This window comes from Pleurodeles waltl, chromosome 7 (genome assembly GCF_031143425.1).
Source record: "Pleurodeles waltl isolate 20211129_DDA chromosome 7, aPleWal1.hap1.20221129, whole genome shotgun sequence".
In the NCBI taxonomy this organism is placed as follows: Eukaryota; Metazoa; Chordata; class Amphibia; order Caudata; family Salamandridae; genus Pleurodeles; species Pleurodeles waltl.
In genome coordinates this window covers 145,435,823-145,461,579 of record NC_090446.1, presented here as the reverse complement: position 1 = coordinate 145,461,579, position 25,757 = coordinate 145,435,823, and positions in this window count along the sequence as shown.

Sequence of the window (25,757 nt, the reverse complement as noted above, 5' to 3'; positions counted from 1 at the left end):
CGGTCGATTCCTTATCAGAAGGTGAAGAGGGAGATGCAGAGGAACTCGGCTGAGCTCATGCATTCGTTATCTAAAGTTTCCCCAGAGACAGAGACCCTAAATAGCCAGAAAAGAGGGTTTGGCTACCTAGGAGAGAGGAAAGGCTACTAACACCTGAAGGAGCCTATCAGCAGGAGTCTCTGACGTCACCTGGTGGCACTGGCCACTCAGAGCAGTCCAGTGTGCCAGCAGCACCTCTGTTTCCAAGATGGCAGAGGTCTGGAGCACACTGGAGGAGCTCTGGACACCTCCCAGGGGAGGTGCAGGTCAGGGGAGAGGTCACTCCCCTTTCCTTTGTCCAGTTTCGCGCCAGAGCAGGGGCTAAGGGGTCCCTGAACCGGTGTAGACTGGCTTATGCAGAATTGGGCACCTCTGTGCCCAACAAAGCATTTCCAGAGGCTGGGGGAGGCTACTCCTCCCCTGCCTTCACACCATTTTCCAAAGGGAGAGGGTGTTACACCCTCTCTCAGAGGAAGTTCTTTGTTCTGCCATCCTGGGCCAGGCCTGGCTGGACCCCAGGAGGGCAGATGCCTGTCTGAGGGGTTGGCAGCAGCAGCAGCTGCAGAGAAACCCCAGGAAGGGCAGTTTGGCAGTACCAGGGTCTGTGCTACAGACCACTGGGATCATGGAATTGTACCAACAATGCCAGGATGGCATAGAGGGGGCAATTCCATGATCATAGACATGTTACATGGCCATATTCGGAGTTACCATGGTGAAGCTACATATAGGTAGTGACCTATATGTAGTGCACGCGTGTAATGGTGTCCCCGCACTCACAAAGTTCAGTGAATTGGCTCTGAACAATGTGGGGGCACCTTGGCTAGTGCCAGGGTGCCCTCACACTAAGTAACTTTGCACCTAACCTTTACCAGGTAAAGGTTAGACATATAGGTGACTTATAAGTTACTTAAGTGCAGTGTAAAATGGCTGTGAGATAACGTGGACGTTATTTCACTCAGGCTGCAGTGGCAGGCCTGTGTAAGAATTGTCAGAGCTCCCTATGGGTGGCAAAAGAAATGCTGCAGCCCATAGGGATCTCCTGGAACCCCAATACCCTGGGTACCTCAGTACCATATACTAGGGGATTATAAGGGTGTTCCAGTAAGCCAATGTAAATTGGTAAAAATGGTCACTAGCCTGTCAGTGACAATTTGGAAAGAAATGAGAGAGCATAACCACTGAGGTTCTGATTAGCAGAGCCTCAGTGAGACAGTTAGTCACTACACAGGTAACACATACAGGCACACTTATGAGCACTGGGGCCCTGGGTTACCAGGGTCCCAGTGACACATACAACTAAAACAACATATATACAGTGAAAAATGGGGGTAACATGCCAGGCAAGATGGTACTTTCCTACACCTAGCAGCTGCAGTTCACGCAGTACACAGGATTACTCTCTGGTGTGGGGAGGCAAGGTTTACCTCCACCAAATTTGGACAGATGGATCACTGGATTGTCGGGGTCACTTGGATCCAGCTCCTGTATTTCAGGGACCACGCTCGTCAAGATGAGAGGGGACCCAGAGGACCAGTGAAGCAGAAGCTTGGTGCCTGTGTTAGCAGGGGTAAGATTCAGTCGACCCACAGGAGATTTCTTCTTGGATTCCAGTGCAGGGTTTAGGCAGACAGCCCTCAGAGCATGCACCACCAGGAAACAGTGGAGAAAGCCGGCAGGATTAGGGGCTACAATGTTGCTGGTAGTCTTCTTGCTACTTTGTTGCTATTTTGCAGGCGTACTGGAGCAGTCAGCGGTCAATCCTTGGTAGAAGTCGAAGAGGGAGATGCAGAGGAACTCTGGTGAGCTCTTGCATTCGTTATCTGAAGACAAACCCACAGAAGAGACCCTAAATAACCCTCAGAGGGGGATTGCCCACCTAACCAGGTAAGCACCTATCAGGAGGGGTCTCTAACGTCACCTGCTAGCACTGGCCACTCAGAGGCCTCCATTGTGCCCTCACACCTCTGCTTTCAAGATGGCAGACGGCTGGGACACACTGGAGGAGCTCGGGGCACCACCCCTGGGGTGATGATGGACAGGGGAGTGCTCACTCTTCTTTCCTTTGTCCAGTTTCGCGCCAGAGCAGGGGCTGGGGGATTCCTGAACTGGAGTAGACTGGCTTATGAAAGGAAGGCACCTTGAGGGAGGTTGGAGGGTTATATTCCAAATCTGCCCCTCAGCAGACCACATAGCAATGCTGGTAGTAATAGGAGCTCCCATCATAGTAGGGATGCTTTTATTCCTGGAGGCCAGGTTGTTAGAGTCCAAGCTGTTAGGGACAGATCTCCCTCTGTTGTTTCTAATTTGTCCTCAGTGTCCAAGCATTCCCAAGCCACCCACCCTGAAGACAACATGTTAGAAATGGAACTCAAAAAGTTGAGAGTGGAAGAGACCAGACTGAAGCTTAAACAGCAACAGCTGGCTCTAGACAGGGAATCCCTAGACCTGGAGAAGGAGAGACAGAGATTGGGGTTTGGACCCCATGGTGGCAGCAGCAGTATTCCTGATAGTAATCCTGTTAGAGAGCCTGATTCCAGGAATCTGCAGAAGATACTTCCCCCTTACAAGGAGGGGGATGACATCAACAAGTGGTTTGCTGCACTTGAGAGGGCCTGTATGGTACAGGGGGTCCCTCAAAGGCAGTGGGCTACTATTCTATGGCTATCTTTCAATGGAAAGGGTAGGGATAGGCTCCTTACTGTTAGAGAAAGTGATGCCAATAATTTTGCAGTTTTGAAGGATGCACTCTTGGATGGATTTGGCTGAACCACTGAACAATACAGAATTAAGTTCAGAGACACCAGAAAAGAGTCCTCACAAGACTGGATAGACTTTGTTGACTGTTCATTGAAGGCCTTGGAGGGGTGGTTACATGGCAGTAAAGTTTCTGACTATGAAAGCCTGTATAATCGTATTCTGAGAGAGCATATTCTGAATAACTGTGTGCCTGACTTGTTACACCAATATCTAGTGGACTCAGATCTGACCTGTCCCCAAGAATTGGGAAAGAAGGCAGACAAATGGGTCAGAACAAGAGTGAACAGAAAAGTTTATACAGGGGGTGACAAGGATGGCAAGAAGAAAGATGGTGAGAAATCTCAGGATAAGCATGGGGATAAGGGTAAAACCAAAGATCCTTCTTCAAATCCTAAACACTCTTCAGGGGGTGGGGATAAATCAAATTCTTCCTCTTCTTCACAACATACACACATTAAAAAGCCTTGGTGCTTTGTGTGTAAAAATAAAGGCCATAGGCCAGGGGAAAAGTCCTGTCCAGGTAAACCCCCTGAGCCAACCACCACTAATACATCAAGCTCTAGTGCCCCTAGCAGTAGTGGTAATAGTGGTGGGACTGCTGGCAACAGTCAAAGTAAGGGTGTAGTTGGGTTCACTTATGGGTCCATCATAGAAACTGGGGTAGTCAGTCCCAAGACAGTTTCTGTCACACCTAGTGGCATTGGCCTTGCCACACTGGCTGCTTGTCCCCTTACAATGGATAAGTACAGGCAGACAGTTTCAATAAATGGTGTTGAGGCCCAGGCCTACAGGGACACAGGTGCCAGTATCACTTTGGTGACTGAAAACCTAGTGGCTCCTGAACAACACATCATTGGACAACAGTACAAGATTATTGATGTCCATAACTCCACTAAGTTTCTTCCCTTAGCTATAGTTCAGCTTAGTTGGGGTGGAGTTACTGGTCCTAGGCAGGTGGTAGTGTCACCTAGCTTACCTGTAGACTGTCTCTTAGGTAATGACCTAGAGACCTCAGGTTGGGCTGAGGTAGAGTTTTATACCCATGCAGCCATGCTGGGTATCCCTGAGGAATTGCTTCCCCTCATTTCTACTGAAATGAAAAAGCAAAGGAGAGAAAAAGGCCTGAAAACTCAGGATCCTTCTCCAACAACAGGTAAAAAGGGTGTCACAGTATCCCCTACCCGCCCTGCCATTTAGGATACCATTCCTGTGGTGGGAGAAACCTCTCCTGGGGTGGCACCTGTACCAAGGAAATCATCAGCTGGCATAGCTGTACTCCCTGAGGTGGAAGTACCTCTCTGTGGGATAACTAATATTGGTGAGAAAAAGTCCACCATTGTAGTTAACATGGAGCATCCCTCCAACCCTCCCAGAGAAACTTTAGTGCAGAAACCCTGCACTGCCTCACAACACTTAGAACAGCAGCCCTGCCCTAGTGTGGAGCTCATAGGACAGCATCCCTGCCCTGCTCCAACTAAAGAGAAACAGTATCCCTGTTCTCTCTTACAGCCACATGGACAAAGTTTTTGCCCAGCTATGGCTTTACTGAGACAGCATCCCTGTCTTGCATTCTCATCACTTGATATAGGTCCAGTGGACAATTCCCACTGCTCTAAACTAAAATATATTAATAGGAACTCGGAGAATATAACTTCACATTGTTGGCTAGCTAAAAAACTTCAAACAGGATGGTTTACATCCCCACAGGGAAGTAACCATATAGTGGATGATAAAGGGAGTAACCAGTCTATTGCAGAGCTACTCTCCACTTATCATCACTTAGACAATAAAGACTCAACTGGCCAAGGTTAGCCTTATTGTCCTTCGTTTGGGGGGGAGGTTGTGTGAGAAAGTAGCCTCTTTCTAGCCTTATTACCCCCACTTTTGACCTATTTGTGAGTATATGTCAAGGTGTTTTCACTGTCTCACTGGGATCCTGCTAGCCAGGGCCCAGTGCTCATAGTGAAAACCCTATGTTGTAAGTGTGGTTGTTATGTGTCACTAGGATCCTGCTAGCCAGGACCCCAGTGCTCATAAGTTTGTGGCCTATATGTATGTGTTCCCTGTGTGATGCCTAACTGTCTCACTGAGGCTCTGCTAACCAGAACCTCAGTGGTTATGCTCTCTCTGCTTTCCAAATTGTCACTAACAGGCTAGTGACCAATTTCACCAATTCACATTGGCATACTGGAACACCCATATAATTCCCTAGCATATGGTACTGAGGTTCCCAGGGTATTGGGGTTCCAGGAGATCCATATGGGCTGCAGCATTTCTTTTGCCACCCATGGGGAGATCTGACAATTCTTAAACAGGCCTGCCAGTGCAGCCTGAGTGAAATAACATCCACGTTATTTCACAGCCATTTACCACTGCACTTAAGTAACTTATAAGTCACCTATATGTCTAACCTTCACCTGGTGAAGGTTGGGTGCAAAGTTACTTAGTGTGTGTGCACCCTGACACTAGCCAAGGTGCCCCCACATTGTTCAGGGCAAATTCCCCGGACTTTGTGAGTGCAGGGACACCATTGCACGCATGCACTATACATAGGTCACTACCTATGTATAGCGTCACAATGGTAACTCCGAACATGGCCATGTAACATGTCTAAGATCATGGAATTGTCCCCCCAATGCCATTCTGGCATTGGGGGGACAATTCCATGATCCCCCGGGTCTCTAGCACAGAACCCGGGTACTGCCAAACTGCCTTTTCAGGGTTTGCACTGCAGCTGCTGCTGCTGCCAACCCCTCAGACAGGTTTCTGCCCCCTTGGGGTCCAGGCAGCCCTGGCCCAGGAAGGCAGAACAAAGGATTTCCTCTGAGAGAGGGTGTAACACCCTCACCCTTTGGAAATAGGTGTGAAGGCTGGGGAGGAGTAGCCTCCCCCAGCCTCTGGAAATGATTTGATGGGCACAGATGCTGCCCATCTCTGCATAAGCCAGTCTACACCACTTTAGGGATCCCCCAGCCCTGCTCTGGCGTGAAACTGGACAGAGGAAAGGGGAGTGACCACTCCCCTGACCTGCACCTCCCAGGGGAGGTGCCCAGAGCTCCTCCAGTGTGCCCCAGACCTCTGCCATCTTGGAAACAGAGGTGTTGCTGGCACACTGGACTGCTCTGAGTGGCCAGTGCCAGCAGGTGACGTCAGAGACTCCTTCTGATAGGCTCTTACCTTTCTTATTAGCCTATCCTCCTTCCTAGGTAACCAAACCTCCTTTTCTGGCTATTTAGGGTCTCTGCTTTGGGGAATTCTTCAGATACCGAATGCAAGAGCTCACCAGAGTTCCTTTGCATCTCCCTCTTCACCTTCTGCCAAAGGATCGACCGCTGACTGCTCAGGACGCCTGCAAAACCGCAACAAAGTAGTAAAGATGACTACTGCAACCTTGTATCGCTTCATCCTGCCGGCTTTCTCACCTGTTTCCTGGTGGTGCATGCTCTTGGGGTAGCCTGCCTCCTTCTTGCACCAGGAGCTCTGAAGAAATCTCCTGTGGGTCGACGGAATCTTCCCCCTGCAACCGCAGGCAACAAAAGACTGCATCACCGGTCCTCTGGGTCCCCTATCAGCACGATGAGCGTGGTCCCTGGAACTCAGCAACTCTGTCCAAGTGACTCCCACAGTCCAGTGACTCTTCAGTCTAAGTTTGGTGGAGGTAAGTCCTTGCCTTCCAACGCTAGACTGCATTGCTGGGTACCGCGTGATTTGCAGCTGCTCCGGCTCCTGTGCACTCTTCCAGGATTTCCTTTGTGCACAGCCAAACCTGGGTCCCCGACACTCTAACCTGCAGTGGGACTCCCTTTTCTGACTTCGGGTGGACTCCGGTTCACTCCTCTTGTAAGTGCCTGTTCTGGTACTTCTGCGGGTGCTGCCTGCTTCTGTGAGGGCTCCCTGACTTGCTGGGTGCCCCCTCTGTCTCCTCCTCCAAGTTGCGATATCCTGGTCCCTCCTGGGCCACAGCAGCATCCAAAAACCCTAACAGCGACCCTTCGAGCTAGCAAGGCTTGTTTGTGGTCCTTCTGCGTGGGCACACCTCTGCAAGCTTCTTCACGACGTGGGACATCCATCCTCTAAAGGGGAAGTTCCTAGTCCTCTTCGTTCTTGCAAAACCCCAAGCTTCTTCCATCCGGTGGCAGCTTACTTGCACTCTCAGCTGGCATTTCCTGGGCTCCTGCCCACTCTCGACACTGTCGCGACTCTTGGACTTGGTCCCCTTGTCTTACAGGTACTCAGGTCCGGAAATCCACTGTTGTTGCATTGCTGGTGTTGGTTTTCCTTGCAGAATCCCCCTATCACGACTTCTGTGCTCTCTGGGTGTTGTAGGTGTACTTTACACCTACCTTACAGGGTCTTGGGGTGGGCCTTGGGGTGGGCTATTTTTCTAACCCTCACTGTTTCCTTACAGTCCCAGCGACCCTCTACAAGCTCACATAGGTTTGGGGTCCATTCGTGGTTCGCATTCCACTTTTGGAGTATATGGTTTATGTTGCCCCTATACCTATGTGCTCCTATTGCAATCCATTGTAACTTTACACTGCTTGCATTACTTCCTTTTGCTATTACTGCATATTTTTGGTATTGTGTACATGTATCTTGTGTATATTTGGCATCCTCATACTGAGGGTACTCACTGAGATACTTTTGGCATATTGTCATAAAAATAAAGCACCTTTATTTTTAGTATATCTGTGTATTGTGTTTTCTTATGATATTGTGCATATGACACCAGTGGTATAGTAGGAGCTTTGCATGTCTCCTAGTTCAGCCAAAGCTGCTCTGCTATAGCTACCTTCTATCAGCCTAAGCTGCTAGAAACACCTCTTCTACACTAATAAGGGATAACTGGACCTGGCACAAGGTGTAAGTACCTCTGGTACCCACTACAAGCCAGGCCAGCCTCCTACATCCCCGCACTCACAAAGTCCGGGGTAATTGCCCTGAACAATGTGGGGGCACCTTGGCTAGTGCCAGGGTGCCCTCACACTTGCCAGACTCCTTGGAAAACCACAGGCAAATGACCACATCATCAGACTCATTGATGATCAGCAGGGGGTCCCCACAAGGCCAGACACTATTGAAAGCACCATGGCCTTGTTCTACACCAACAGTTACACCTCCTTGATACCACATGATCCTTTTGCACTGACATGCTACTTTGACACAGTTCAATTGCTGGCTTTATAATGTGCACTGATAATTCATAGACATACCCTTCACAGCTGAAGACATCTTACAGGCCATCCAACGCATGCCTGGGGACAAGCCAACAGGAGTGGACAGCCTGACTGTAGCCTTCTATAAGGAATATGCTCCAGTCCTTGCCCCTATCTTCTAACAATGCAAGAGGAATCACTGCTTTGTGGTACATTGCTGGCTGCACTCCAAAAGGCATTAATTGTGACCCTACTGAAAGCTGACAAGCAGCCACACTGCTCCGAACCCTATATGTTGCGTTGCCATTCACCTGAAGACCAGGTACCACGTAAACAAAGATAGTCCATCCTCTCACTTGAAGACTTATCCTCCACGCTGACTGGGGAACAGACATGGGTGATAAGCCACAAGGGGAAAAGACGGAAAAAAGTGAAACGATGGGAAGGAGTTCTCTTGACAATACTGCTCACTCAAGGTAGGTACTGGGTATGGGTTCCCCAAGGATATGTCGTAAGCCAGAGAAAGTGTTCCAGTTGTGTCCTAATAATATAATATAATACACTGTTCCAAAAACTAGTAGGAGGGAAAGAGAAGGAGTCCTAATAATCAGGAGCAAAAGTCCTCACACACCACATTTGGGGGGTCATTCTGACCCTGGCGGTCATAGACCGCCAGGGCCGGGGACCGCGGATGCACCGCCAACAGGCTGGCGGTGCATCCAGGCCAATTCTGACCGCGGCGGTAAAGCCGCGGTCAGAAAAGGGAAACCGGCGGTTTCCCGACGGTTTTCCCCTGGCCTGAAGAATCCTCCATGGCGGCGCTGCAGGCAGCGCCGCCATGGGGATTCCGACCCCCTTCCCGAAAGCCCGCCAGAACCTGGCTGGCGGGAACGGGTGTCGTGGGGCCCCTGGGGGCCCCTGCAGTGCCCATGCCAATGGCATGGGCACTGCAGGGGCCCCCCAACAGGGCCCCACAAAGATTTTCAGTGTCTGCATAGCAGACACTGAAAATCGCGACGGGTGCTCAGAGTTACTAAAAATCAAGGTACTTCATTTTAGTGACAATATGCCAAAAGTATCTCAGAGAATACCTTCACTTAGGAGGTAAGTAATATACACAAGTTATATGTACACAAACCCAAAACAGGTAAGTAACAGTGTTAGACTTTTCATCCTTGGCGTGGTCTCCCTTAACTGTTTGCCTCTGTTCCCCAGGTTATTGATGTGTGCTGGACTCTGATTTTGCTGTTTTTATTACTCTGGGCACTTTACCACTGCTAACCAGTGCTAAAGTGCAAGTGCTTCTGTTTAAAATGTGTATGTAATTGGTTCTCCATGATTGGCATATTTGTTTAACTGTTAAGTCCCTAGTAAAGTGCACTAGAGGTGCCCAGGGCCTGTAAATCAAATGTTACTAGTGGGCCTGCAGCACTGGTTGTGCCACCCACACAAGTAACCCTGTAAACATGTCTCAGACCTGCCACTGCAGTGTCTGTGTGTGTATTTTTACACTGTAAATTCGACTTGGCAAGTGTACCCACTTGCCAGGCCTAAACCTTCCCTTTTCTTACATGTAAGGCCCCCCTAAGGTAGGCCCTAGGTAGCCCCAAGGGCAGGGTGCAGTGTATGGATAAGGTAGGACATATAGTGATGTGGTTTACATGTCCTGACAGTGAAATACTGCCAACTTCGTTTTTCACTGTTGTAAGGCCTGTCTCTCTCATAGGATAATATGGGGGCTACCTTTAAAAATGATTAAAGTGTAGATTTCCCTAGAGAGTAGATGGACATGTGGAGTTTGGGGTCCCTGAACTCACAATTTAAAAATACATCTTTTAGTAAAGTTGGTTTTGAGATTGTGTGTTTGAAAATGACACTTTTAGAAAGTGAGCATTTTCTTGCTTAAACCATTCTGTGACTATGCCTTGTTTGTGGATTCCCTGTCTGGGTCAGTTTGACAGTTGGGTTGTTTTTCATCTCACACTAGACAGTGACACAAAGGGAGCTGGGGTGTAACCTGCATTTCCTAATTAGCCATCTCTGCTAGGAGGGAGGGGTGGAGTGGTCACTCTCATCTGAAAGGGCTGTGCCTGCCTCTGACAATGCAGACTCCAACCCCCTGGTGTGTGTCTGAGGCCTTGCCTGGGCAAGGCAGGATTTCACAAGTAGGTGTGAGTCCCCTTTGAAGAAAGGTGACTTCAAAGACTAAAATGAGTATACGAAGGGCACCCAAATCTACAGACTTGAGAAACACTTCTGGAACTAAGAGGAACATCTGCCTGGAGAAGAGCTGAATAGCTGAGGAAGAAGTGCTGCCCTGCCTGTGACTGTGCTTGGTGGAGCTTTCCTGCAGTGCTGCTTCTGCCAGAGTAAGAGGGCAAAGACTGGACTTTGTGTGCCTTCCATCTTGTGAAGAAATCTCCAAGGGCTTGATTTAGAGCTTGCCTCCTTTTGTTTGAAGTCTCAGGGACAGCAAAGACTTCTCTCTGCCGGCACCTGGAGTCTCTGGAGAGACTCCTGCTCTGACAAGTGGTGCTTTATCCAGTCCCTGGGCCCTTGAAAGGAAAGCTGGTGGAAATCCAAGGAAATCGACTTCGGACGACTCCGGACCGACGCCGCTGCTGAATCCGGTGACGCCGCCTGCACCCGACGACGTGACCTCCGCTGGAACGCGACGCTCTTCGCAGGCCCGACGCCGCTGCAGCCCCGCTGAAGACCGCCACTCCGTGGAAGTCGCCGCACCACGTCGTGACCGACACTGCTCGAAGTGCGTGGATTCAACGTTTCGCACAGACGCCACAATCCCCGACTTCGCGCATCAGCTTGTTTTCACTCTTCACCAAAGGTACTGTACTTGGGGGTCTACACGACTCCGTGTCTGGCACCGCTGGTGTCGGCTTGTTGGGAACGACTCCATCACGATGCCGTGTTAACATCTCATCGAAGCATTTTTGTTTCTAAGTGCTATTTTTGAGTTTAATCTTAAAAAATTCATAACTTGACTTGTGTATGGTGGATTTTTGTCGTTTTGGTCTTGTTTTGTTTAGATAAATATTTCCTATTTTTCTAAACTGGTGTTGTGTCCTTTTGTAGCGTTTTCATTAAGTTACTGTGTGTGTTGGTACAAATACTTTACACCTAGCACTCTGAAGTTTAGCCTACTGCTCTGCCAAGCTACCAAGGGGGTAAGCAGGGGTTAGCTGAGGGTGATTCTCTTTTACCCTGACTAGAGTGAGGGTCCTTGCTTGAACAGGGGGTAACCTGACTGTCAACCAAAGACCCCATTTCTAACATTGGTGATCAGCGGTTGGGATTTGGACTTGTATTTGTACTTGAAATGCAGTGATTAAGTGTACACTATTATTTTGAGTGCAGACCACTACGTGACCACATACTGCTTGTCTTGAGATTTTAGCTTTTTCGCTTTTTGTGGATTTTTTCCTACGTCCACTTTGTTTTTCTTCGCTGATCTTTGATTGACTTTGAACTTCATTTGGGAACTTGTTTCTGCATTTGGAACTTTGCACTCTTTTAACCTTTCATCATGTCTCAACTTGGAGATGCATCAGTTGAAGCTGTTTTTGACCTGACGCAATTGGATAGTTATAACAAGGCTCAGCTAAAGCAGTTTTGTAAACATTTTGGTTGTCCCATTAAGAGCTCTTCTAAGAAGGATGAGCTGAAAAAGGCGCTGACGGCCTGGGTGACAACCAGAAGCACTGGAGGGCACACTGAGGATGAGGAGGAGGATGAGGATGAGGAGGGAGAGCAATCAGTACATAATGGTATAGTGGGGGGACCTGTTATTCCCAGGGAAAGAGTCTCTAGGGCTGGTAGCAGTGTATCCTGTCTGACGCCTGAAGAATTGCAGGACAGACAGGCAGAGAGGGCATACCAATTGGAGCTGCAGAAGCTCAATCTGGAGAAAGAAAGAGATGAGAGAAGAGCAGTCCTTGAGGAAAGGAAGATGCAGCTGGCTCATGAGCTTAATCTAAAGGAGTTAGATCGGAGGAGCCAGTCCAGTAGGGATGGTGGCAGTAATCCTACAGTGCAGCCTGAGAGAAGGGTACACATCCCAAAAGACCTTGTGAGGGATTATAAGAGGGAGGATGATATCTACGTGTGGTTCAAGGGTTATGAGTCAGCTCTCCACATGAACCTGGTCCCTAAAGCTCATTGGGGGGCAGCCCTGTGGAAGCATTTTGAGGCAGAGGGGAGGGACACACTGACAGCCTTAGGGGATGCTCAGAGTCTCACCTACCCTGTTATGAAGGAGGCCTTACTCACAAGGTATGGTCTCACCCCTGAGCAGTACAAGGAGAAGTTTAGATCCTACAAGAGAAAGGAATCCCAAACATGGTTGGAATGTGTTGATTCTTTTTGCAGGTCACTGGATGGTTGGGTGAAGGGCAGTAAGGTAAGCACGTATGGGGGCTTTACAATTTAATTGCTTGGGAGCACTTGTACAGTTTATGTTTTCCAGAGCTGCGCCAGCACCTCATTGACAGCAAGCTGACTGACCCCAGGAAGCTTGCACAGGAAGCGGACCGCTGGGAGAGCACCAGGGTCCAAAAGAGGTACGGGGGAGACCATGCCAAGGGTGGGCAGGGTCCCTCTCAGAAGAAAGGGGGGGGGGGTAAGGGCAAACAGGGGGAGTTCTCTAAAGGCCCCAAACTGATTCCCAGGGTAAGGATTCCCAACCCCCAGTGAAAAGAAGCCATGGTTGTCCAAAGGGAAGCCAGTGGCAGGTGGTCCCCCACGTAAGTGTTATGCATGTGACCAGGTGGGTCATATGAGGGGGGACTCCAAATGCCCCAAAAGTACACCGGCACCCACTGGTGCACCGTCCCAGGGTTTGGCCAGTGTGGCGCTTGGGGAGGAGTTGGTTTCCGGTGGTTGGGAACCAGCAGAAATGACCCTTGTCTCACTAGAGGACAGTGAGATGGTCCAGAGAAACCTAGGCCCGTATTTATACTTTTTTTAGCGCCGCATTTGCGCCGCTTTTTGACGCAAAACGGCGCAAACCTACAAAATACAATGGTATTTTGCAAGTTTGCGCCGTTTTTGCGTCAAAAAACGACGCAAATGCGGCGCTAAAAAAGTATAAATACGGGCCCTAGTGCCTGATAACACTAAGAAGTACAGGCAAAGGGTGACCATCAATGGACAGAGGGTGGAGGCTCTGAGAGACACAGGAGCCAGTGTGACTACAGTGAGGAGTCATCTGGTGTCTGAAGAGCAGATTGATCCCCGGGTACTTCACCAAGTAGTTGCGGTAGACAACTCTGAGCGCCTCTGCAGAGTGGCGCAGGTTCCCTTTGAATGGGGGTGGGGGTCTCAGGTTCCTGGAAAGTAGCTGTGAGTCCAACCATGCCTGTTGATTGTTTGCTAGGCAACGACCTGGAGGATTCCCCTTGGAAGGAGGTGGAACACAGGTCTCAACTGGAGATGTTGGGTCTGCTTGGGTGGGTATGCGTATCCACCCCGTCTATGGCAGCCAATCAGGGCAGTCAAGAGCCCCTGGAGCCTGAAACAGTGGCCCAGGGGACCGTCAAGAAGAGGAAGGGCAGGGGGCGTGGGAAACCGGCCCCAGAGGTTCCCACGATCCGGGAGGAGACGGAGCCTGAGGGTGACGCCCCGGAACCTACAGGGGAGCAGGTGGCTGAACTGGGGGAGGTCTATGAGCTGTCACAGTGGCAGCAGGAAGAGGGACCCACCAGGGAAGCATTCTGCACAGCGCAGCAGGAGTGCTCTACTTTTGAGGGGCTGCGGCAGCAGGCTGCAGCCCAGGCGGCTGGCGAGGCGCCAGGTACTCACCTGATATATTGGGAGGATGGCCTCCTGTATAGTGAGCCTAAGGTTCCTGAGCCTGGGTCAGCTCGTATGCTGGTGGTACCCCAGTGCTTCAGGGCCTTCCTACTGGGTTTGGCTCATGATGTGCCTTTGGCAGGACATGTAGGGCAGGACAAGACCTATAAGAGGCTTGTCTCCCACTTTTACTGGCCCTTGATGCACAAGCAGTCAGCTGCATATTGTAGGTCTTGTCAGACTTGTCAGGCAAGTGGCAAGAGTGGGGGGAAATGCAAAGCTCCCCTCCAGCCTTTGCCTGTTGTCAGTACTCCCTTTGAGAGGGTAGGCATTGACATTGTGGGGCCTCTGGATCCCAAGACAGCCATGGGCAACAGGTTCATCCTGGTCTTGGTGGACCATGCCACACGGTACCCAGAAGCCATTCCTCTAAGGACGGTCACTGCCCCCGTGGTGGGACGTGCCTTGATTGGAGCTTTTACCGCATGGGGTTCCCCTCATTCTAGCCTTGTTATCCGCACTTTTGGCCCATTTGTGAGTATATTTCAGGGTGTTTTTATTGTCTCACTGGGATCCTGCTAGCCAGGGCCCAGTGCTCATAGTGAAAACCCTATGTTGTCAGTATGTTTGATATGTGTCACTGGGATCCTGCTAGCCAGGATCCCAGTGCTCATATGTTTGTGGCCGATATGTGTTCCCTGTGTGGTGCCTAACTGTATCACTGAGGCTCTGCTAACCAGAACCTCAGTGTTTATGCTCTCTCTGCTTTCTAAAATTGTCACTGCAGGCTAGTGACTAATTTTACCAATTCTCATTGGCACACTGGAACACCCATATAATTCCCTTGTATATGGTACCTAGGTACCCAGGGTTTTGGGGTTCCAGGAGATCCCTATGGGCTGCAGCATTTATTTTGCCACCCATAGGGAGCTCAGACAATTCTTACATAGGAATGCTACTGCAGCCTGAGTGAAATAACGTCCATGTTATTTCACAGCCATTTTTCACTGCACATAAGTAACTTATAAGTCACCTATATGTCTAACCCTCACTTAGTGAAGGTTAGTTGCCATGTTACTTAGTGTGTGGGCACCCTGGCACTAGCCAAGGTGCCCCCACATGATTCAGGGCAAATTCCCCGAACCTTGTGAGTGCGGGGACACCATTACACAGAAGCACTGCACATAGGTCACTTCCTATGTGTAGCGTCACAATGGTAACTCCGAACATGGCCATGTAACATGCCTAAGATCATGGAATTGTCACCCCCAATACCATTCTGGTATTGGGGGACAATTCCATGACCCCCCGGGTCTCTAGCACAGAGCCTGGGTACTGCCAAACCTTTCCTGGGTTTCCACTGCAGCTGCTGCTGCTGCCAACCCCTCAGACAGGATTCTGCCCTCCTGGGGACTGGGCAGCCCCGGCCCAGGAAGGCAGAACAAAGGATTTCCTCTGAGAGAGGGTGCCACACCCTCTCCCTTTGGAAATAGTTGTGAAGGGCTGGGGAAGAGTAGCCTCCTCCAGCCTCTGGAAATGCGTTGATGGGCACAGATGGTGCCCATCTCTGCATAAGCCAGTCTACACCGGTTCAGGGATCCCCCAGCCCTGCTCTGGCGCGAAACTGGACAAAGGAAAGGGGAGTGACCACTCCCCTGACCAGTACCTCCCAGGGGAGGTGGCCAGAGCTCCTCCAGTGTTTCCCAGACCTCTGCCATCTTGGAATCAGAGGTGTTGGGGCACAATGGACTGTTCTGAGTGGCCACTGCCAGCAGGTGACGTCAGAGACCCCTCCTGATAGGTGCTTACCTCTTTCAGTAGTCAAGCCTCCTTTCTTAGTAGCCAAACCTCCTTTTCTGGCTATTTAAGGTCTCTCCTCTGGGCTACTCCTCAGATAACGAATGCAAGAGCTCACCAGAGTTCCTCTGCACTTCCCTCTTCGACTTCTGCCAAGGATCGACCGCTGACTGCTCCAGGACGTCTGCAAAACCGCAGCAAAGTAGCAAGAAGACTACCAGCAACATTGTAGCGCCTCATTCTACTGGCTTTCTCAACTGTTTCCTGGTGGTGCATGCTCTGAGGGCTGTCTGCCTTCACCCTGCACTGGAAGCCAAGAAGAAATCTCCTGTGGGTCAACGGAATCTTCCCCCTGCTAACGCAGGCACCAAAAGACTGCATCACCGGTCCTCTGGGTCCCCTCTCATCCTGACGAGCGTGGTCCCTGGAACACAGGAGCTGGGTCCAAGTGTCTCCCACAGTCCAGTGGCCCTTCTGTCCAAATGTGGTGGAGGTAAGTCCTTGCCTCTCCACGCCAGACAGCAAACCTGTGTACTGCATGATTTGCAGCTGCTCCGGCTTTTGTGCACTTCTCCAAGGATTCCTTTGTGCACAGCCTAGCCGGGGTCCAAAGCACTCCGTCCTGCAGTGCTCAACCCGCTGAGTTGGACTCCGATGTCGCGGGACCCTCCTTTTGTGACTCTGAGTTCACAGATCTTCTAAGTGCCTGCTCCGGTACTTCTGCAGGTGCTGCCTGTTTGTGTGGGTGCTCTCTGAGTTGCTGGGCGCCCCCTCTGTCTCCTCATCCGAGTGGCAACATCCTGGTCCCTCCTGGGCCACAGCAGCATCCAAAAACCCTAACCGCGACCCTTGCAGCTAGCAAGGCTTGTTTGCGGTCTTTCTGCATGGGAACACCTCTGCAAGCTTCTTCAGGACGTGGGACATCCATCCTCCAAAGGGAAAGTTCCTAGTCCTCTTCGTTCTTGCAAAACACCAAGCTTCTTCCATCCGGTGGCAGCTTCCTTGCACCCTCAGCAGGCATTTCCTGGGCTCCTGCCCACTCTCGACACTGTCGCGACTCTTGGACTTGGTCCCCTTGTCTTACAGGTACTCAGGTACAGGAATCCACTGTTGTTGTATTGCTGGTGTTGGTTTTCCTTGCAGAATCCCCTATCACGACTTCTGTGCTCTCTGGGGGTTGTAGGTGCACTTTACACCTACCTTACAGGGTCTTGGGGTGGGCTATTTTTCTAACCCTCACTGTTTTCTTACAGTCCCAGCGACCCTCTACAAGCTCACATAGGTTTGGGGTCCATTCGTGGTTCGCATTCCACTTTTGGAGTATATGGTTTGTGTTGCCCCTATACCTATGTGCTCCTATTGTAATCTATTTTAATTTGACACTGCTTGCATTACTTCCTTTTGCTATTACTGCATAATGTTGGTATTGTGTACATATATCTTGTGTATACTTGGCATCCTCATACTGAGGGTACTCACTGAGATACTTTTGGCATATTGTCATAAAAATAAAGTACCTTTATTTTTTGTATATCTGTATATTGTGTTTTCTTATGATATTGTGCATATGACACCAGTGGTATAGTAGGAGCTTTACATGTCTCCTAGTTCAGCCTAAGCTGCTTTGCTATAGCTACCTTCTATCAGCCTTAGCTGCTAGAAACAGCTCTTCTACACTAATAAGGGATAACTGGACTTGGCACAAGGTGTAAGTACCTCTGGTACCCACTACAAGCCAGGCCATCCTCCTACAGTACCCCACCCCAGAGCCTAGGATACAGGAGTAAAGTACAGAAAGTTTCCTCAGAACACACTAGAAGTCGTGATAAAGAATAATGCAAAAACCAAGCAAAACTGCAAGACACCAACGATGGATTCCTTGACCAGAAGACCTGATGAGAGAGGAGACCAAGTCCAAGAACAGCTGAAGCGTGCAGGAAGAACAGGAGCCCCTGCTAACCCAGATGAAGGTGCAAAAGTGAAACCTCTGGTTGGAAGAAAAAGTCAGAGTTGCACCAAAGAAGACAGCTGCAGGTTCATGCTTGGTGCAAGAGATGTCCCACCTTGAGTAGATGAATGCAGGCTGGTTTTCGTCATTGGATTCCGCCAACAAGCCTTAGATCACGCAAGAGGCATGTTTGGCGGGAAAAGACGCTGCCCGGGCCTAGGAGGGACCTGGAGGTCTCAACTCAGACTGAGGAGATAGAGGGGGCTCTCACCACTTTAGAGAGCCCACAGAAGACTAGGCAGCACCCACAGGAGTCCTAGGACAAGTGGACAAAGAAGTTGCAAATCACAGGCGTCGGACCACTACACAAAGGGATCCCACGCCGCCTGAGAACAACTCAGGGAGCTGAGCGTCGCAGGATAGAACGCTGGGGACCTGGGCTAGGCTGTACACGAAGGATTCCTTTGAGAAGCACACACAAGCCCCAAGAGCTGCAAAACACACAGTGCACATGGGGACTGTCTGGTACGGGGAGGCAAGCTCTTACCTCCACCACATTTGGACAGGTGGACCTTTGGACAGTTGGGTCGCTTTGGTTCACCACCTGTGTTCCAGGATCCACACTCGTCATCAAGAGAGGTGACCCCGAGTACCGGTCGTCGCTGCAGACAGGTGCCTGCTGTAGGAGGCTGGCCTGGATTGTAGTGGGTACGTAAGGTACTTACACCTTATACTAGGTCCAGTTATCCCTTATTAGTGAAATGTAGGCAGAGTCTAGCAGCTTAGGCTGTCTAGGGGTAGCTGTAGCTGAGCAGCCAAGGCTGAACTAGGAGACATGCAAAGCTCTTGCAATATCACTGTAGTCACACAGTACTTACACACAAGAAAGACAATACTCAGAGTTTTAAAAAATAAAGGTACTTTATTTTAGTGACACAAGGCCAAAAATATCTAAGAGGTTATACTCCCTTAGGAGGTAAGTATTATAAATGAAATATACACTAGTAACCAAAATCAGGTAAGTAAACAGTCATAAAATAGTGCAAATAGTGAAAATCACCACAGGCTACAATGGGCCTATGGGGAACACAAACCATATACTAAAATAGTGGAATGTGAATGTCGGTTTCCCACCTAGGCAAGTGCAGTGTGTAGAGGGGCACTGGGAGTGTAAGAAAACACCAAAGGTAAGTAAAGTACCCCACCCAGAGCCTAGCAAAACAGAAGTAAAGTACAGCAAGTTTTCTCAGAACACACTAGGAGTCGTGGTAAAGAATTATGCAAAAAACAAGCAAGACTGCAAGACACCAACAATGGATTCCTGGACCTGAAGACCTGTGGAAAGAGGAGACCAAGTCCAAGAACAACTGAAGAGCTAGGAAGAACATGAGCCCCTGCTAACCTGGATGACGGTGCAAAAGTGGCTTCTCCGGTTAGAAGAAAAAGTCAGAAATGCACCAAAGAAAACAGCTGCAGGCTCCTGCTTGGTGAAAGAGATGTCCCATGTCGAGTAAATGGATGCAGGCTGGTTTTTGTCATTGAATTCCGCCAACAAGCCTTGGCTCACGCAAAACACACGTTTGGCGGGAAAAGGCGCTACGTGGACCCAGGAGGGACCTGGGGGTCTCAACTCGGACCGAGGAGACAGAGGGGGCTCTCAACACTTCAGAGAGCCCTCAGAAGACCAGGCAGCACCCACAGGAGTCCCCAGACACAGAGACAAAGGAGTTAAAAATCACAGTCATCGCAGCACTACACAAAGGGGTCCCACGCCGCCGGAGAACAACTCAGGGAGCTGAGCGTTGCAGGATAGAGTACTGGGGACTTAGGCTACGCTGTGCACAAAGGATTCCTTGGAGAAGCACACAGAAGCCCTAGGAGCTGCAAAACACGCAGTGCTCAGGGGTACTGTCTGGCTCGGGGAGGCAAGCTCTTACCTCCACCAAAGTTGGACAGCTGGACCTTTGGGCAGTCAGAGTCACTTTGGTCCATCACCTGTGCTCCAGGATCCACGCTCGTTGTCAGGAGAGGTGATCCAGAGTATCGGTCGTCGTCGCAGAGAGGTGCCTGCTGAACCAGGGAAGTGACTCTGTTACTCCACAGGAGATTCCTTCTGTACTTCTGGTGCAGGATGAAGACAGGCAGTCCTTGGAGCGTGCACAACCTGAAAACTGTTGCAGTTGCTGGCAGGAGCTGAGTACAGAGTTGCAGTAGCCTTCTTGGATACTTTGTTGCAGTTGTAGAGTTCCTGGAGCAGTTCTGCAGTTGATCTGATAGTAGAAGGTGAAGCAAAGGTTTCAGAGGATTCCTGCTGGAGTCTTGAAAAACTGAATCTGAGGAAACACCCAGAGGAGAGACTCTAAATAGCCCTGAGAGGGGGACTGGTCACCTAACCAGGTAAGCATCTATCAGCAGGGGTCTCTGACGTCACTTGCTGGCACTGGCCACTCTGATGCTCCCAGAGTATCCCAACACCTTGGAATCCAAGATAGCTAATGCCAGGGACACTCTGGAAGAGCTCTGGGCACCACCCCTGAGGTGGTGTTGGACAGAGAAGTGGTCACTCCCCTTTCCTTTGTCCAGTTTTGCGCCAGAGTGGGGAGTGGGGGGGTCTCTGAACTGGTGTAGACAGGATTATGCAAGAAGGGCACCATCTGTGCCCTTCAAAGCATTCCCAGAGGGTCTGGGAGGATACCACTCCCATGACTGTAACACCTATTTCGAAAGGGAGAGGGTGTAACACCCCTGTCCCAAAGGAAATGCTTTGTTCTGCCTTCCTGGGATTGGGCTGCCCAAGCCCCTGGATGGCAGAAGACTGTCTGTGAGGTGGCAGCACCTAGGGCTGCAGTGAAAACCTCAGAAGGCTGGTATGGCAGTACACGGGGGCATGGTGGAGCCCCCAGAGTGCATGGGTTTGTGCAACCAATACTAGAATCAGCATTGTGGTACAAGTCCCAGTTGTTGGACGCCTTACTCGCCATATTACCATTGTGAAGTTATTTATATGTATTGACCTGTATGTAGTGCACACTTAAGATAGCGTCCCCACACTCACAAAGTTCAGGAAAATGGGCCTGGACGACGTGGGGGCACCTCTGCTAGTGCAGGGGTGCCCTCACACACAGGTACTATGCACCTAGCCTTCAGGGTATGAAGGATAGACATATAGGTGACTTATAAGTGACCTGGTGCAGTGAAAATGGCTGTGAAATAGTGCATGCACTATTTAACATAGCGTGCAATGGCAGTCCGGAAGAAGTCTTTGTATGGTCTCCTTATGGGTGGCAAAATAAATCCTGCAGCCCATAAGGATCTCCTGGAACCCCAATGCCCTCGGTACCTATGTACCATATACAAGGGATTTATAAGAAGGGTCCAGTGTGCCAATTTGGAATGAAATATTGAGTCACTAGACTATAGTGACCAATTTAGAAACAGAGAGAGCATGAGTACTGGAGTTCTGATTAGCAGGACTCCAGTGAAAATTTAGAAAACAGTGCAAGTACACTGGCAAGCAGGCCACAAACCAAAAGCACTGGGGTCCTGACTAGCAGGATCCCAGTGACACAGTCAAAACACACCGACAATCAGGCAGAAATTGGGGGTAACATGCCAAGAAAGAGGGTACTTTCCTTCATCTTCTAAATGCAGATTTTTGGAAGCCAACTACACCATGTCTCCCAGAACAACCTGGATGCCTATGCCTATCTGCCTGTTTCTCCATACTTTCTTTTATAGCCTGAAGGTGTGTTTGTGCAGTTCTCCAGGTTTCTTTTAATGTGGAACAAAGTGAGTCAACTGTCGACATCCCCTATGTGAGCTGTATGAGCATGGATCTGGGATGGAAACCCACAGAACAATAAAAAGGTGGCATGACCAATGCAGACTGTTGACTGTTGCTGTATGCAAATTTGGCCATTGGTAGAGCTTTAACCTAGCCATTGGTTCAAGTGAGTAAAAGACAATGGAGGTATTGCTCATAGACTAGTTAATATGCTCTGTTTGTCCATCTGATTGTGGGTGATAAGTTGATAACAGCCGTAGTTCCATGTTTAGAGCAGTGAATACCTCCCGCCAAAATCTTGACACAAACTGAGGACCATCTTTGGAAACTTTGGGCCAGATGTGCGAAAGGATTTTACCCATTCTGTGTCTACGGGAAAAAGCTTTTGTACATATGGCCCTATGACTGTAGCTATTCCATGGAGCCTTATCACAAGTTATATGAATGTATCTACCAGATCTCTGGCTCTGGGAATCTTGCGTAACGGAAAAAATGAGCCATCTTGGAGAACAAATCTACCACCACAAATATAGTGGTTTTGTTATGTAGCCATTTTATGTATAGCTCCATGCACGTTAGTTTAACATACTAGGCCGCTGTGCACTTTGCCCTAGATATATTTTATTCAGCTTCGCACTGTTATTTTACAATAACCAGTGTTTACGGTCTTGTTTTAATTTCTTCTATCACACTGTTATCTTAGTTCAGCACTGGGTTCTCAAATAATGCATTCTTCATCGCCCTGTGCTTCAGTCAAGGCTACAGTCTGGTACATTGCCGGTAAACGTGGTAGAAGTTTATTCCCCAGCATTCATAGAAAATACACATCCTTACGTAGGGACATTTTCTTAGAAAATCTGCGTGTTAGTTATAAAAACACTTCCTAGTCCTAGTACACGTCAAGAGGGAGATTCCAGCCAGGGAACCACAACTGTATGCTGAATGCTCCGTTGCAGATGCTGATGCAGATTACAGGCCTTTGCTCAGGTATGAGGGTTGATGTCCTCCCGGGTGAACCTGAAAGGCAGGCTTAGAGCTTAACATGCTGAGCTCAAAATATAACTTAGATAGAGAATAAAATAGTGGCACCATGATAGCCTTATTCTTGTGTTTCACTCTCATCGTCACTATTTTAATACTACTGTGTTGTGTAGTTCTGGTTATTGCAGCTCATGCTTTGCTATCCAAAATGCAGTTGTTTTATTAAACCAATCTTTAAAACTTATACTGCCTTTGTTGTCATTTATATATGAGACCGCATTGTGTATGAGAGAACCGGTTGTGACCTGAGTGACCACGACTTCCCTGAGAAATACTGATATGTCATGAGCTCGGCTGCCCAATTGTCTCTGCCATTTGGGAGAGATGAGGCACTGCTAGTTAGCCGGAGCAAAACTCAGATTTGGAGTGACAGGCGTCCACTGTGGGTCAGACTCAGTCCCCCACATTGTGGACGATCTTGCTGCTCAAAATCCAGTAGTCTCATTAAGATAATGAGAGTCTATGCGACATGGCGCCGCCAACGTTTGGTCAGGCTCTAATTTTCGGGTCCACCAGAATATCTCAGTCTCATTTTATATAATGACACCTCAGTTCTGTATACGGAGACGTCCGTGGTACTGAGGATTTCTACCACAGCCGTATAGGTAATCCTATTTTCAGCTGGCGGTTGTTCAAGCTTGAACTTTAAAACCCCATAATGGTGTGCCTTCTCTGAACTCTTAGTGCTTTATGATGGCGAATCCCCAGGTTGTACAAATAGCTGTTAACCTGAGACAACCTCTCACAGCACACTTACTAGCAAATGGCCTCACACCCCAGGGAGGTCCAGTCACGTTTGAGGTGGACGCCCACGCAGCTTATAGAACAGAGCTTTTTTACTCATGGGTCACATTTCCAGCAGTTGATGGAAACTCAAATACATTTCACACATATACAGTTGCAAACGCGCCTGGACAATACAGGGCGTACGCATATTTAGAGCTACCTCTAGCTTATCAAGAACATAATAATTGGCTTGATGGCGCCCTACTCCATACAATATTACCAGTTAGGTTAGGTCCACTAAGTAATGATGGTCCTACCTGGCTTTTATTGGCCACATATACACCACATCCTGCGGTTGCGAATTTAGCAGTAGCTGAGGTTTGACGCTTATATGTTGAATTAATAGCAATATATAGACGATTAGTGCAATTTGTGATCCAAACATTAAATACAAACCCAGCGCGTGCTACTCCAGCACAACCTCATGCAGTAACACCAGGTATAAATCCGGTGACTGCACATTCAATTATGGGTAAGGTCCCAGCCAAACGAGAGGAGACTCCGTTTTGGCTAGCACAAAAACTTAATACGCTGGAAGCAGTATTTCACCATATGGGACCTCAGGATAAACATAGGATATTAACTATGTGCTTGCCATTGGGATGGTCCCTACAGTTGAAAACTGTAATACATGGGGCACGGTATTTGCCACGCTCTATACAACAGTACACGGTACACCGGCATTGGCCAACCTACCGGAAGTGCTTAAACAAATTCAAGATGAATACAGGGCTGCCCCGGCCCTAGATTTGGGAATGCAACTAATGGGCAATTTTGCCACAGTTTCTTCAATCATCCTTAGTAACCTTAAAGGGGAATCAGTTGTACTTGCAGTGCGCATGCGGCTCCGTGACGTTCCGCAACAAGATCAGGAACGGGAGCTGCCTAAAATAATAGCGGAAACATATTCATCTATCGGTCGAGATAGCCTAGGGGCTAGACCACATAAAATTCAATTTCAGGGTAAAATTAATAAAGATAATAATACTAAACAACAACCTGAGGGGAATAAGAAAGGCTGGGATAAAAAGCAACAAACACCTAAAAAAGAAAGGGGAGAATCTCCTCGTATGAAGACCCCACAGAATAGATAAATAGATATAATCTCAGGAATAGAGAGAATATAAAAACGCCTGATAGATATCAATATACTGATACACGCCAATCTCGTTCCTTTCAGGACTCATCGGAAAAAAGAAATGAGAGAGGTGGGCGATCTGAGCGAAGAAGAGTACGTGAAACCGAGACAGGAATCACAACGCTCTTCGGAGGTTTCTGTTAAAAAGGAAGAGAAACGAGTACAACAAAAACAACAATTTAAAAAGAAAAAGGTGGCATGCAGTCTCAGTTCGACATGCCACACAGGAAGAGGGTCCTCTTGAAGAACAAGCAACTGATGACTTTACACAAGTAGAAACAGCGGACATGTGTGTCTCCGAGCCTGATAGGGTGTACAAAGTAACACTACAATTAGAAGGAGACATTGAATGCACGATACACTCAATCTTTTGGGACCGTGTAGTCAAAGTATATGATATCTTGTTGGCTGAACAAGATTGGCTGCCTGATTTCGTCCGCACCTGCCCATATGGAGAAGAGGTCATTAAACCTTCTTTCTCACCCCTTGTTCTGGAGGAACTCGCCGAGTCCTTTTCTATAGAATGGGCTCCAGCACAAGCATCCGCGTTATATAGAAATCACGTGGGCTGGGATAGGGACTCTCCCTACCATGTCATTCCTTTTAAAGTGAACCTCAGCCACAACTGCAGTATCCCATAAAACATGAAGCAAGGGCACCAGTGAGAGAAATACTTACACAATTAGAATACCAGGGTGTGATTGAACCCTGTGTTTCACCAATGAATAACCCTTTATTCCCTGTAGCTAAGCCGGACCATTCATACAGAATAGTCATAGACTACAGACATTTAAACGGACAAACGCGTACATATGCTATACAAAACTCACATAGCACTGCACTAATGAGCAACATAATGCGGAAAAAATACAAAACAACTTTAGACATCTCGAATGGGTTCTTCTGCCAGAATATAGTGCCTGAAAGCAGGGACTTAACAAGCTTTAGCGCATTAGGGTCTCAGAAAAAATTCTGTTGTTTGCCTCAGGGGTATAAGAACAGCCCAGGGCGGTTTGCGGCTCGTGTGACTGCTATTTTACACGAGATAGACCCTGAAGCATTGTCATATGTGGATGATATACATCTCACGGATAACGAGTTACTACAACAATTAAGACGGGTAGCCCGCATTGTTGTAGGGTTTGCCGAACTTGGCTACAAATTTAACTTTAAAAAATCAAAAATTGCCTTCATCAGTGTCCTGTTCCTGGGATATGAGCTGTCAAGTGAAGGGAAGAGCCTAGCGCCACAATTTTTAGAAAAATGTGCACAATTACACCCACCGAATACGATTAAAAAACTTCAATCATTGTTGGGTTTTCTAACTTTTGACAGAACATACATTCCTGATCATGCAACGTGCATAAAACCTTTATATGACTTAATACGTCCCGATTTTTCAAGTAAATTCTGGACAGTTGAACATACACGCACTCTTCGAGAATTGCAGACAGACATGCTAGCAGCAAAACATTTACACACAAGGGACAACAAAACACA